The 15,573-nt window shown below is 36.7% G+C and overlaps 1 protein-coding gene across 7 annotated transcripts in view; it reads right to left on the bottom strand.

Annotated features, from left to right (window-relative positions):
* The window catches only part of zfh2 (Zn finger homeodomain 2), a 441,349-nt gene that overhangs the window by 372,887 nt on the left and 52,889 nt on the right, over positions 1-15,573 (bottom strand). Inside the window, exon 1 of one of the 7 annotated variants that reach the window (XM_074112505.1) lies at positions 13,505-15,131. The exons of the other annotated variants lie outside the window; for them this stretch is intronic. The gene's annotated coding sequence lies outside the window, so the exon portion shown is untranslated. Of the gene's footprint in view, positions 1-13,504; positions 15,132-15,573 lie in introns of those variants that run through there. 7 annotated transcript variants of the gene reach the window in all.

The raw sequence follows: 15,573 nt of genomic DNA, 5'->3' as shown, positions 1-15,573 counted from the left end.
AGAAAGAGCAAGCTATCCAATTATTGAACTCGGTACTTTGGAGTAAATCTATCCGCATGGAGATTAAAAAAAGGCTCTTCCACGTTTTCTTGGCGAATATAACCACCCTCTACGCGGCAAAAACTTAGAGCCTAACAAAGGAAAAAATGGAAGGTTAGGCTATTGGCCTTAGAAATGGATTTCTGGAAAAAAAGAAGCTGTGGGGTCTTCCCCAAGATATGGCACGTGTCTAATCCGGAAATCCGGAGAAGTGTTGGAATACAAAACAAAAAGAAACCATTTTGTATTCCATTGAAAAATGGAAATTAAAATGGTACGGCCACGTGATGCGTATGAGTGGTGAGAGATGGCCTAGGAAGATGATAGATTTCATTCCTAGTGAGAGGAGAAGTAAAGGAAGGCCTAGAAAAAAAAATTGGATGGAGAGAATTACCGAGGAAATGGCCTCTAGAGGCCTTCGGAAAGGAGATTGAGAGGACAGGAAATCTTGGAGTTTTGGCATTGGGGATATGATTCCTTAGGAATTGTCTTTAACCCCTAAAAGAAATAATAATAAAAAAAATTAACATTTTCAAATCATTGGCCACCCAATGATTATTCCCAATGTAGCTGTTAATACTCCGGACAGTGATTCCTCCCGTTACAGACAAATACTGGTGAGCTATGAGAAGCTCCCCTAGAAGGAGATAATCTAAGAGCCAGCAACTTTGGCTTTGAAACCAGGATATCCCACTTGGGAATCCAGTAAAAAGCTTACCACTGAGCTGATCGCTCCCCTTTTTAATTTTATTCGATAAAAAAAAAAAAATCATCGAATAAATGGATTGAAATCGACTGATCTCTAACTGTAGTTGGAAACTGCTTTTGTTTGCTAGAACCAACTACCCAGGTGGAGGTTATTTATGTATTCCAGGGGCAGGTGTCTAGGTGGTCATAAGCTTGGCTTTGTAAATAAATGGGAGATCCCTAGTTCGAATCCCGCGTATGGCTACTTTTTATTTGTTAAGAGAAAAATTGTTTACAGCAAAATATCAGCTTCCGCCCCCGTCCACGACACCTAATTGGTAGTTGGACGTTAAGCCCCGCCTGAAAAAAAATTGGCGATTACTTTACTTCACTTTTTATGTATTCCAATTTTAAATATTTACCCATCATGTCCATATGCACTTTCAGCGGTTGTCTACAGCATATTAATCAGATAATTGCACATCGAATCACACAAATAACGAAAGATATTTAACAGGAAATCACAGGAATCCATGGGAGGGAGGGGGGAAAGAGAAAGAAAAAGCAATCCAACATCCGGCTATAATTAAACAAATGTTTATTGTTTATATGGTTTTGATTAGAACGGAACCCACTGGGGATATTAACCACATCAGTTTCTTGGTGGTCTGAGTCATAAATAGACCAGCTCTCGCGCAACTTTATTATTAGACACAACGAAGGCAACTTCGTACACCCTTTTGTCCAGCGGGCTCTCTACTGTTCGGCTCGCTATACTTGGACTCCTTTGAAAGACAAACGCCTCCTTTCTCTCATATATTTGTCTGTACAACTAAAAGTTTGTTAAAGAAATATTTCTGCCCTCCATTGTGTTGCCTTCTTCATATCCATTCATACAATGTTTATTTATATTCTACATTTTATTTTAAACTATTTTTTTTTTTTTTTAAGACGCCTTTTTTTTATTATCTCTCTCTTCTTTTCACACGCTTCTAGTAAGAGAGGCGTTTCTTTTCTTACGCTTTTAGTAAGAGGAGGCGTTTGTTCTCTTACGCTTCTAGTAAGAGAATGCATAACTTTTCATACGCTAAGAGAATGCATATCTTTTCATACGCTAAGAGAAGGTGTTTGTTTTCTTACGCTTCTAGTAAGAGGAGGATTTCTTTTCTAACGCTTCTAGTAAGAGGAGGATTTCTTTTCTTACGCTTCCAGTAAGAGCATGCATATCTTTTCATATGCTTCCAGTAAGAGCATGCATATCTTTTCATACGCTAAGAGAATGCATATCTTTTCATACGCTAAGAGAATGCATATCTTTTCATACGCTAAGAGAAGGTGTTTGTTTTCTTACGCTTCTAGTAAGAGAAGGTATTTCTTTTCTTACGCTTCTAGTAAGAGGAGCATTTCTTTTCTTACGCTTCTAGTAAGAGGAGGATTTCTTTTCTTACGCTTCCAGTAAGAGCATGCATATCTTTTCATACGCTAAGAGAATGCATATCTTTTCATACGCTAAGAGAAGGTGTTTGTTTTCTTACGCTTCTAGTAAGAAGAGGATTTCTTTTCTATCGCTTCTAGTAAGAGAATGCATAACTTTTCATACGCTAAGAGAATGCATATCTTTTCATACGCTAAGAGAAGGTGTTTGTTTTCTTACGCTTCTAGTAAGAGGAGGATTTCTTTTCTTACGCTTCTAGTAAGAGAAGGTATTTCTTTTCCTACGCTTCTAGTAAGAAGAGGATTTCTTTTCTATCGCTTCTAGTAAGAGGAGCATTTCTTTTCTTACGCTAAGAGAATGCATTTCTTTTCATACGCTAAGAGAAGGTGTTTGTGGTTGAAGAAGAAGGAGGATTTCTTTTCATACGCTTCTAGTAAGAGAATGCATTTCTTTTCATTCGCTAAGAGAAGGCGTTTGTTTTCTTACGCTTGCAGTAAGAGGAGGCATTTCTTTTCTTACGCTTCTAGTAAGGAGATGGTTAACGTGCTGATTCTAGATTCTGATGTTTCTGTTCCGAAGCATCCTATGATGGGAAAAGTGGTTTTCACGAATTGGTTTCTGTGTATGTGTGGAAGAAGCTCAGAAGCTGGACTCGCCCACTTGGACCCCGAGGGAGTTGTATGCTGGAGCTGAATGAATTTCCCAAAAGATGCTGTGTGCTGATTTTAAATGGTGACTCTGCTTGGACTCTGTGAAGTATATCGGCTAGTTGGGTAAGAATTATGGTGTTACATACTGGGACCCTATTCAGTACAAAAATTTCTTAAAGGCCTTAAAAGAGGAAGTAATCATCGGAAAGCCAATCTAAGTGATGTATCAAATTTGAATTTTCCGCCATTTTTCTTGATTCTCAGTAGACCGATAAAGTGGTGAAAAACTTTCAAAACAGTTTCGAACCTCAGGAGGATTACAGTACCTTCAGAATGACGAGAAAGCTTAAAAGGAATTATTATACTAAGGGGAATAGTAAGGGATTGAAATCACAAAAAAAAGAAAGAAGCGCATTGATTCATTGCTAGGGTAGGAAAAAAAAAAAAAATACTTTAAAGATGAAGAAGGGCTGCTGCCCAAAGACGACAATGCAAGTAAAACCCTTAATGAGGGTTGCACGCTATCGATCTGACTGATGCAAACTAATCATATATCGATTGTAGCCTGTTTTTATCAGCCGGTTGTATCTTTTCTCAAAACCCCAATATGGGTGCCGAGGCGGAAAGGGGGGAGCGGTTAACATGCTGGCCAAGGGTGTAATGTGATTTAGGAGGAACTCTCATTAGTTGGGGAGGGGGATATTTTGGGTGGAGAAGTTGCCCCAACTAGCCCCAACTAGTTGGGGCAGTTCCAATACTTCTGAGAATTTTGCCTCAATTTGGAAATTTGCAAATTTTTTTGTTGTTGTATGTGTAGTTCCTGTTTCGCCTTCCTGTAGCCCAGGAAGTCAGTTTGAAGTGAATTGTTCAACTCAATATGTACTAGAATAGAATAGAATTTATTTGCTTTTAGGGTTACACTCTTTACAAATGGGTCTGGTCATAATTTTTTAAAGAAAACTAGAAAATAAAAGTAATTCTTGCAATAATTATAAAAGAAAATTTACAAAACTGGAAAAAAAAACAAGGAAAAAAGAAAGATAGATAAAAAAATACAATAATATTAAAGGAAAATAGGCTAAACCTAACATGGCAACATAAGATGCTCAATTTTAGATTTTGTACATTTTATTAAGTTTGAGAGGGCAGAGTACGGAAATAACTGTATTATTGAAGAAAGAATAATAATAATGGCATTAATAGTTGAAACACACACAATGTTATAATTAAGTATCTTATTACAATAATATTAGTTGTCGTATTTTTAAGGCTTCTATTGCAAAATAGTAAATGTCATTTAATTTTTCTTTAGAATTAACTGTTAATTAATTTTGCAAATTTGTAAGATTATGAGAAATTTTTATTAATATACTAAGATAGATATCTGCGCTTTATTCTTCATTTTTATCAGGTTTTCTGACAAGGGATGTTCTTCTAATAGCGGGTATTTCTCCCTCTTCTACAGCGAAGGGCCCTAATCCTGTCAGGCATAGAAATTAAATTTTGGACGTACTCCACCGGCAGAGCATCCCATTCTTCACGAAGAGCAATTTGGAGCTGATTTAAGTCACTAGGAGGAAGATGACGATGTCTAACACGCCTTCCTAAATTATCCCATAAATGTTCTATGGGATTCATATCGGGAGTTCGTGCAGGCCAGTCCAGAACTGTGATTCCCACTTGCTCCAAGTATTCGGTAACAATTCTGGCGGTATGGTGGGCGAGCATTATCCTGCATCAAAATGAATTGGTCACCAATAAATGGAGCCAACGGGATCACAGCCTCTAGGAGCATTTCCTCAATGTACCTCCGAGCAGTCAGAGCCCCCATTAACAATGAAAATCAGTTCAGTACGGGCGTGGAAATTGATTCCACCCCAAACCATAACTGATCTCCTTTCGAAAGGTCGTGACTCGCGAAGAGTACATTGAGCAAATCGCTCCCTTGATCGTCTCCACACTCTGTCTCGATCGTCTGAGTGGTATAGACCAATGCGAGACTCATCTGTGAATAAAACTGTTCCCCATTGCTCTACAGTCCAATGAAAATGATGGTCAGCAAATAATCGCCTTTCTCTACCATGCCTTTCCAGGAGTTGGGGCCCTGTCGCGGGGCGCCTTGCTTCCAGTCCACGCTCCCTCAGTCTCCGCCGTACTGTGTCCGAGCTAACACGCGTATTTCGCGCCACTAACAGCCTGTCCCGAACCTCAGGAGCAGTTAAATGGCGGTCTCTCAATACTGAGAGCGTGATAAATCGATCGTCAACTTCAGTTGTGGCCCTTGGTCGGCCACTGCCAGCCCTCCGTTCATAACTGCCAGTCTCCCGGAAACGCCGGAGTGCATCATTAATGGCGGACTTCGCTACTCCAAGGGTTTCTGCGATAGATCGGACGCTCAGGCCTTCTCTTGCCAAGGCATCAGCTCGGGTTACGTCTACATTCGAAAGAACCATTATTCTGGTCCAAAATAAAAAAAATCACGTCTATTAATGACAGAAAGGCGCGGTTAATAAATTAAAGATCTTTAAAGGTGCGAAAACCTGCTTACAGTTTAGAAGAGTTCCGTCAGGTAAAGCAGCCTCAAGACAAATAAGCCACATCTGAGTCTTATCTCATGCCCTACTAATCCTGAAGGGATTAGTCCAATGGACTTAGACCCTTCCTTCTCTGTAATAACCAGATTACCCACAAAAACAAACACATTACTGATAATCAGCTTTTAATATAAAAAAATATTGTGTCCGGTTTTTTTTGCTGTTGAGTGTACATGACGCGTTCCATTAAAAAGTGCAATAAATTCTCGGGACTCCATGAATTACAAATCGGGCATATTTCCGAACTGTTTAACTTGAAATGTTCATTGTTAGGATAAAAAGAAGGCGAATCAAAATTAGATAGTCGAATTTGAGAAACCAATCTATGCTTTTTAATATAGAACATCTAAATTCCAAGTAATCTTCACCACCCTTTAGAGAGCTAAAATGTCTAAATTCCTTATTATAATATTGAATGGATGACCCTATCGATATCAGACGATAACAAATGGTTACAGAATCGCTCATCAATATTGTTTATTTCAATTCTAGAAAGGCCCAATATGTACTATGAACTGCTTCAGTTCCACCAATTTTTGGGGTTATATCTCGGCCTCTACACATCTAAAATCTCTGCATTTATTTATAAACGTATTCTAATCTTTTTAATTCCAATTCCCTCTGGTGACGTAATAATTGAAAGAAATAGCTTTAAAAGTAAAACTTAAATATAAGATTGGAAATAAGAGCATCAGTGTCGCTACGCAGTGTCAGAACTGAGAATTAAACTAGCAGGCCAAGAAACCCATATTTCTAAAAACCCCACTTTTCTTAATTAAGGGCGACGCGAAATTTCTCTCTCTCCCACTTTATTGGCGAACACACACATACATACATACACACACATATACTGGACACACCGTTCGACGAACATTCTCTCCTCCATATGAACACATACGAACATACAAACAAACTTCTAGGCATCCTAAATCAAGCTTTTATCCTACCCCTCACCACTCTCCTTCTTCACTAACTTCGTTCTTGTCGCTACGTGTGGGTAACCCCCCCATCTTCTTTACAAGGTCTCTTAGCTTCTATTATACAACTTTTTAATCCAAAAGAGACTTTGCTTAAAAAAAAGGAAAAAGAAAAAGAACGCGTCCATAATTCTTTTTAATTAGAAGATCTAAAACTGAGACCAAAGTGGAAGAAGAAGTATTTAGGACGTGCATTGTGAGAGCGGAAGTACTATTAAGGGTAAAACTACGCGAGCAGCCTCCTTGTCGCCATCATTTTTCCTCCCTTTATAGTTTTCCACATAGAGGGAAAAATCTAAGGAAATCACAAATTATTCTTTCTCTAGTTTAATATTTATTATTATCCAGCTTTTTAAAGGCTTATAATTTAAATTTTAGTAATAATAAAGTCAACTGCGGAGTAGCAGACTCTGAAATCCGTCTAGCTCGAGCTGGTGTTCCTCAGGGCAGTGTCCTAGGTCCTCTTCTTTACTCCTTATATAAAGCAGACATACCTCAACACCCAAATACCATTCTCTCCACCTTTGCTGACGATACTGCAATCTTATCTCCTCATTCCCGATCCTCTTATCGCTATACGAACGCACATCAACCACCTACAGGACTGGCTTACACTAATGGCGAATCAAAACTAACGTTAAGAAATCAAAAGACGAAAAATCCTACCTCCCATCATCTTGAACCACAAACTCCTATACCAACTGTGGACAAAGTACGCTACCTTGGACTGCACCTAGAAGCAAACGGTTGACATGGAATCCGCATACTAGACTGAAAAGACAAGAAACTAACCAACGCTACAAAACTTCTTGACAAACGTTCGAAACTTAACCTACATAACAGAAGACTCTTATGTCTACTGTTACTGCGACCCATTTGGTCATACGGCATCGAAGTATGGGGATCGACTAAGCGTTCCAACTCACTACGCCTTCAGGCATTACAGTCAAAAATACTACGAAAACTTCTTAACGCTCCGTTCTATGTACCTAACCTCACACTATCCAAAAATGACCTCAAAGACCCCTTTCCTTTACAGATCTTGCTAACACTCGTTTCTTCAAATTTCATTCCTCTACAGCAGCTCAACCTAACGCCCTCTCATAGAACACCTATCTTCCTCCACATTACCAGGTAATCCTCTAAGGAGATTGAAGAGAAAATGGCCTCGTGATCTTCTTTTATCGTGAGAGCAAAGCACGTTACTGGAGTAGCACCACTGGATGCCTTCTCCACTCTTGATTTTCTTTTACCATATTTGCTTGTTGCAACAACTGTTGCAGTGGTAAATTACAATAAAAGATTTTTTTTAAAAAGTAATACTACGTTTTTTACAGAAAAAAAGGTAACCAGAAGAAGAAGAAGCAGAAGAACAAGAACAATTTTTGAATAACCCGTTTTGGCTCATTTTTCAGCAACTTTTTCCACCGTAATCTATGAGATCTGGGTTGTTGCAAAAAATTATACTTATAAAGGAGGATTTCCCCTTTATTATAAAGAAAATTTGGGAATTTTATCTTTTATGGAAAAAGAGAAAAAAAATTGTCAAATTTTGGTGTTTTTTTAACGTTACAGCTTTTTCGTGCACTTTTTTTTTTGACGATCTCAATCCTTACGTACAACTGTTCTGCCCGGAAAAGTTTTAATTAACAAAACGAAGAAATAGAGAGCTGAACACGGAGCAATGAACTACGAGTAGACTCTAAACGTGGAGGTAGTCTCCGGTTCGAGCCCTTTAGAATTTCACTTTCTAGAGGGAAGTCTTCAGCGCATATTGGCCCAATGATGTGGACAGTGTAGAGAACGCTGTTCTGAGTTGTCGTAATAACCATTAGCAATAATATATGGCCACGCGTGTTAATTTATTGAGAATGAATGAGTAATAAACTAATATCATCATTCTCGCACAGCATCCCGTTTTTTCTTAGCTCATTCACCTCACCTGAATCCAGGCAAGTCACAAATACAATTGGTAGTAGATGAATGCAAAACAAAAACAAAAAAGTCGAGATTATTCAAATGAAATAGTGTTTTCCGCTATTTCTGAATTCGAGCGCCTCCCCGCCGCGTAAGAAGTACATCTCTAACTTTACAATTCTAAATCATTAGACAAGGACTTAACTTAATTTTTATTTAATTATTTTTACGATAAATTAACATTTTGAATAACACACTCCACATAACCTCCTTGATTCAATCAGCAAGTGAAATGCTTGGCGTCGAAAAGTAATTAAAGTCGAAATCTCTTCAACAAAGTGATTAATCCACCTCTCTGACGATGAATAAAAGCTCGAAACTGATCTGGGCTTCCAAAAAAAACCGCACGCTACGATGGAAAATAAAATCAACGAAATGGGTGCTACGATTACTATAAAACGCACAAACTTTTTCCACGATGTTCGATTCAAACTTAATGTGATCAAAAGAACCTGTTCAGAATTTTCTCTGGACTCTTTGGAGGCTACAGGAAAACCACCTTACTGAGACTTATGGACTGGAACTGGACAGGAAACTCCGCTAAACGTTCTAATTTAAATCCATATCCAAATCATCAAATCCAAAAATCCTTCCCCATTTTTTTACGAACTCCGCATTTGATGGATCTACGCAAAGATCTCAAAATTTCTTCTTCTTTTTTTCTTCCTCAAATCCCTCCTTCCTGTGCTGGGCCTTCAGCGAATTCAGAATAATGTTTCTCGATAAAAAAGACGTTCGATAGACAACTGAACGGCCTAGATTGGTGCGTTTTTATTTATTTATTTATTTATAGACACCATTGTATCGCTTGGCCACACAGGCAGCTTTAATACAGGAGTTTATTTAGTAGTGAAATTAATAATGCATTTATTTTATTTTTCTCGTTCTTTAAAGGAAAATTTATTTATTTTTTAAAATAAATTTCCTTTATATTTGCACGAATGAAAACCCTGCAGACAGACTAAGTCCACGCTGTAATTTTCTAAATTATTGTAAATGTAATTTAAGTTGTTACAATTAATAAAATAAAGATACTATTACTTCCGTCCCCGGAAACCCACAGCGTCTTGGATAAGTAATGGAGTCATCCCTGGTTCAGTACCATTTATCTACATCAAGTCCCAAATTCATATCAGCCCATTTACATACTGTACAATTTTGTTTAGTTGTAAATAATAAAAATAATAAAAAAAAATTGGAATATAAAATCTGGACAAATTAAAATTAGTTGAAGTGGTTTTTAAGATAATCGCGGAAAACTGAAGGAACCAAACAGGATGTTGGTATACTTCCGGTTTATCCATTTTCTATGTGATCATCCTGTAAATTATAGCTCCTCACCAACAAAAAAAAAAAAGGAAAAAGGAAAAGTCTCTTAAAATGAAGTTTTTCACAGTAAATGTTTTTAAACAAAATTTTTTTGTAAATCTACTTTACAATGAGTTTGAAAGAAAATTTGTCACGAAAAACAGTTCAGTGGAAATCACAAAGCAATAAGAAAATCTTTTCTGGGAAATTCGAACTTTCCACTTTGGCAGAAATTTCAAGAAAATCATCTTGTTGCGTACCTTAGTGGCACCAAATATTTGTGATAGATAACGAAAAACAGAGGAGAAATATATTCATAGGAAATCGAAAACTCGACATTTCCGGTGTAAACAAAGAATGGAAAAATCTGCAGAGCTGCAAAACTTTCCCTTTAAGATTTGTTGTTAATAAATAAATAAAGGAAAATTGAAAATAAATACATAAATAAATAAAATAAATGGATCAGTTTCATAAAATTTAAAAGAAAAACATTTCCCTAAGTAGTTGGGAAAACTGGAAGGAAGACGTAATTACTTTAACAAAAAATTACGTATTTCAAAATGAATATTTTATTTCTTTAAATCATTTATTTAGTTACAATCAACGCAGTTCAGCGCGCTTTACGTTCAACTACCCAATTAGGTGTCGTGGACGGAGGCGACTAGCAAACATACTTTACTATAAATTTCTCTTATTAACCATTAAATAAAATCCAAGGCCCTAGACCGGAAATCGAACCCACTAAACCAACAATACATCTTAGCATTGCGGGTCTAGCCTATAATCGCCTAACATACTTTACTATAAAGTTCTCATATTAACCATTAAATAAAATCCAAAGCAAAGAGATAGGGAATCGAGTCCACTAAACCAACAATAGCTTTGCGGGTCTAGTCTCAAACCGCCTAACATACTTCACTATAAATTTCTCATATTAACCATTAAATAAAATCTAAGGCCTAGACCGGGGGAATCGAACCCACTAAACCAACAATACATCTTAGCTTTGCGGGTCTAGCCTATAACCAATCAACGCAGTTATTGCGTTATAAGTAACAAGAATAACAAACTATATACACCCTGGGAGTGGAGAAGTTACCCAACATTATTTTACTTTTTTACTGACTCTCGTTATCAGAGAGGAGATCTCGACTGTCCGTTAAGACGCCTTAGGAGAGTTGCCCTGGAAGTGTCCAGGAAGAAAGGGTGATGTGACCAGTGAATTGTTATGAGATTGTACGTTAAGATGTATGTTTCAGCCACTTGTGTGACGTAGAAAGAAGCGACAACTATAGAGCAAAGAAATGTAGGCTGCAAGAACTATAATCCTTTAGAGATTCGGAGCCTTAAATTGAAACCCCACAGTTTGATGCCATAGGCCCAGGCAGACTTTTAATTTCAATACACTACATAATATAAATCTTTTGTTTTCTCTAGAGAGTAGGTTCTGTTCTGTTGCCGTCTGTTGAGTTCTGTCCTCTTAAGTCAGAGCATGAGGATTCCAATTAAGTCTTCTGTTTGTCGAAGTAAAGCCCAAGATAGCGGACTACGATGACTACATGAACAAGGAATTAGGTAGTAAAAGACCGGAGGTAGAGCGATGCGTCTCGTTCAGTTTTATAGGCCATTTCTTTTAAAACATAAAATATATTATAGGATACAATATAGAATATATTTCAATTTCTGACAACAATAAAGAACCCAATCGAAATTAGTTCGCTTCAAATAGAAATGTTTAAATTTTTAAAGTATATAAAAAATTAGGAATTTGTCGTAAAACCTCTTGTCTAGCGTACAGTGGATTTCATAAATAGAAAATTTCAACAAATAAAAGGGGAATACTCTAAATATTTGTTAAAGAAATACGTAAATAATTGACAAACAAAAAACACAAATAAATTTTCTAACCTGTAATTGTACGTAATGACGTAATTTTGTGCGAAAAGTAAAATTGTTAAAAAGCACACTAAATTTATCGTGTAAAATGGTACCTCCTTCAATTCTGAACATTATAAAGGCCCGGTTTACCGTTCATTATGCTTTAAAAAAACACTTTTAGCGGAAATCTTAACCGGAGAAGTGTCTTTAAAAAAAAGTAAAAGATCGATTTTTACCAAAATGGTATTTCCTGTTTGGTTGATTTTGTCCATAAACTTTTAACCTAGTGCTGATCGATAAAACTGATTTCTAACGATTTTTTTTGTTTTTGTTTTTACGGCGATTTGAAATCGAACTTTTCCGGTTAAAAACTGAAAAAGCGGAAATCAGTAAGATCTAATTACTTTCTCGTATTCTTATTTAGAACTTAATAATCCAAGTAGTTGTTAATATAAAATAATTTAAAAAAAAATCTGTTATTGAATTCTGAGCAAACAGATTAGTAAATAAATGGAAGCTGGGTTCCAACAGAGAGAACAGATCCAGTCACTCACCAAATGGAGCTGAGAGTTTGTGAATGTACGAGTATGGAGTTCTATTTTTGGGTCCACTATTGTGGGATGATAATTTCAAGGTATGCAATCATCTCATCTCTTAAAAAGAATTCTATTTTTTCCCCCCCTGCCAGAAAAAAAAAACACTTTTCCAAGTAAAGTGCAATAAAAAGTGCATTCATTGCATTATAATTTTATTGGTTGCAAATCTTTGATTAAATAATGTTTTAAGATGAGAAAATCTTTTAAAAAGTAAATAAATAAGAGCTTATAGGCGTGACAGAAAATGACATGAATAGTATTGCAAAGTGGTCGCTTACATTTCGCTTACAGTAAGCATGAAGCAGCATGAAGGAATAAGCATACTGCGTTCCCTGTTTTCAACGAGATGTAGTTTAAAATTATATACATATATAAGAAGACAGTAAGTAAGCTCCAATTTTATTAAAAATTGATTTAGATTTAAAATTTAAAATTTGAAAAAAAGACGTTAATTAAATGAATGAATTTGACAACAGAATTATGAATTTAAAAAAAAAAAGGAAAAAAAAAAGTTCGACTGTCAGTACTATTTCCTTTTTTTTCGATCGGACATCAGTTTCGATCTTCTATTTCGATTATTGATGAACAAAGTACGGGCTTTTGGACTAATAGAACTTCGATTCAGCCCGCCACAGTTTAAAAACCCAACCAATAAAAATCGATAAATATAAATCAGATAAATGTCAAGATCAGCGATAATTGCCCAGTGATTTAAAATTTAAAATCATGGGAAAATTTTTTGTATCGTGAAATAGATATCCAAGAAGTGCCATTGAAATTAATTTTTAGTATGCCATTTTTAATTATTATTTTTAATAAGTTAGCGGAAGGAAGAACTTTCTGATTGCATTAACTGAATACCCAAACTGACAACAATCAGTTTTTTCAAATGTCCCCAAAAATTTTAAGTCCTATTAAAGTCTCTGAGGGGGGCAAGTCCGATTTCCAAAATTTGATATCGCACGTTTTTTGTTTTTTTTTACAGCGGAAACTTCGTAAGAGTTGTACTTTAAAAGCAGACCGGAAGCTAAAGTAATGACCAATTTCTTTTTCTGGCGAGCTATTTCCGTCCAACTATCAAGTCAGGTGATGGCTAAGTTTTTTTAATTTGACTTTTTTCTATTTTTTTTTTAAGACTAAGTACATTCCTGAACCAAATTTTGGCATGCCGCTCTCCAAAAACATTCTGCCCATCACTATAGTCCAGATTTTTCGCTTAAAATTCCCCCACTTTTTATTTAGCCTTTAAATATATATTAGAGAATTTAAGTTTTATACTTCGTTTTAAGTGGAGTGTAAATAAATAATACAGTTGATCTAAAGTTGTAGCAGGCCAAGTTTCTTTAAGTATGTTCGTACTTACTGGAGTGGTTGTTGAGGCCAAACGTGTTACTTGCGATAGATCTTCTGTGGAAAAACTTGAAAGAACTTTTTGCACGAATAGGATATCCGGTTAATTACTTTTTGTTAATGGCAACGCTAAAAATTAGCAACGTACATTTATAATATAGATAATTTTTTTTGTTTTTAATGATTATTATTAATTTTCCTTTAAAAGAGTTGTTTTGGTTATAAATAAGATCACAGGTGACTATAGGAACTATAGTGTAGGACTGAGTTGAAATTTGCATGCGGTCCGCGGGGGTGGCAAATGGAGGCGGCCAGGGTGGGGCGGAAACTGACTGTACGAGGAGAAGAGACAGAGAGAGAGAGAGCAAAGCGGGGCTGGGTGAGGAGTTGGTGGAGACCTGCGTGAAACGGTTCTTCGGGCTAGGGCACTCCTAAATGTTAGTGAGAAGAGTGGGGAGACAGAGAGTGTGCTCAAACCCAGGGGCGGGATTTTGCATACGAGGCTGGAGGCGGCGAGAAGGCTGCTGGGGCACCCCCCGTATTTTACAGGCAGAGAAGAGAGAGAGAGAGAGAGAGAGAGTTCTCTACACTTCCTTTCTCTAACGATCATCTCCTCGCTCACTTTTCTCTTCTACTCGGGGTGTGTAAGAGGGACGCCTGTCTTCCACCAACATTTTGCCGGGGCTATTGTTGCAGCAGGGTACTGTTTTTTTTTCTTTTCCACCCCCCAACGGTAGATCACTTCTTCCATCAACGTTTCTGTCAAAGTTACTCGGAAAAATATTAAGTTTCAATATCGGCGCCTTTGAAACGAATTTTGAAGCTCTCTTTGATGGCACATAAAGTAATAACTTAAGATACCACCCAGTTACTCGAAACAACGGGTTTAAGTAGCTACGATTCTAGATGCAACATATCTTATTCCGTAAAATGTAACTTCCGCTTTAACTAATTACCAAATTCTACAAACTTTGGAATCTTACTTGCATAAACATAATCCCAATTAATGCTACACAGAAAATAAGGGCTAGACCCTGGAAATCGAACCCACTAAACCAACAATAGATCTTAGCTTTGCGGGTCTAGCCTCTAACCGCCTAACATACTTTACTATAAATTTCTCATATTAACCATTAAATAAAATCCAAGGCCTAGACCGGGGGAATCGAACCCACTAAACCAACAATACATCTAAGCATTGCGGGTCTAGCCTATAACCGCCTAACATACTTTACTATAAATTTCTCATATTAACCATTAAATAAAATCCAAGGCCTAGACCGGGGGAATCGAACCCACTAAACCAACAATACATCTAAGCATTGCGGGTCTAGCCTATAACCGTTCGGATACCGTGGCGTCTTTTCCTCTATTTTTCGGTTAAATTTCGTTCCCAACAACTTCTTCATTGTCAGAGCTGATGTTAACTAAATAACATTTCATGTAGATTATACATTAAAAAAACATTTATTACATTTTGCACATGGCTGCTGGTTAGAAACTTCAAAATAACAACAAACGTTCAAACTAAATCTTAAAAGGAAGCTTAGGGGGCTTAACATACCTCCTCAGCTAGAACTGCCTTATGCACTTGCCGCCTTGATTAGTGCATGAACAAACAAGTCTACAACAAAAAAAAAACACACTGAAGCCATAATCGAGAACATCCACCCCCTCCAAAAAAAAATCTTGCTTTTCCGATTGGATGATATTGTCTAGAAGCTTATTCTTCGAATCTTTTTAATGCCATCAATTCCAATGGAACTTTCTGCTAATTCCTATTTTTGTGTGACCCAGAACAATAATAATTAGAAAAATGGAAACTTCTTCAGACTTTTGAGGACATCTAAAACGGTTTCCAAAGTAACTTAAAATCGAAATCTGAAACTAGGAAGCTTTCAGGTCATATGAGAGCTTGAAATAATCCCTGAAACTAAAGATGTTAACACGAAATTGAATACAACATACAACGTACGATGGGATTCTGAAATTGTTCAACAATTAATGTAGAGACTCTATGTTGAATAGAATTTCAGAAGACCGAACTCTTGTGAAAGTAATATGCCTTTTTCTTTCAGGCGG

This window comes from Rhodnius prolixus, unplaced genomic scaffold (assembly GCF_049639745.1).
Source record: "Rhodnius prolixus isolate KJV_2025 unplaced genomic scaffold, Rpr scaffold_1, whole genome shotgun sequence".
NCBI classification, from domain to species: domain Eukaryota; kingdom Metazoa; phylum Arthropoda; class Insecta; order Hemiptera; family Reduviidae; genus Rhodnius; species Rhodnius prolixus.
This window is presented reverse-complemented; position numbering and strand designations above follow the sequence as displayed.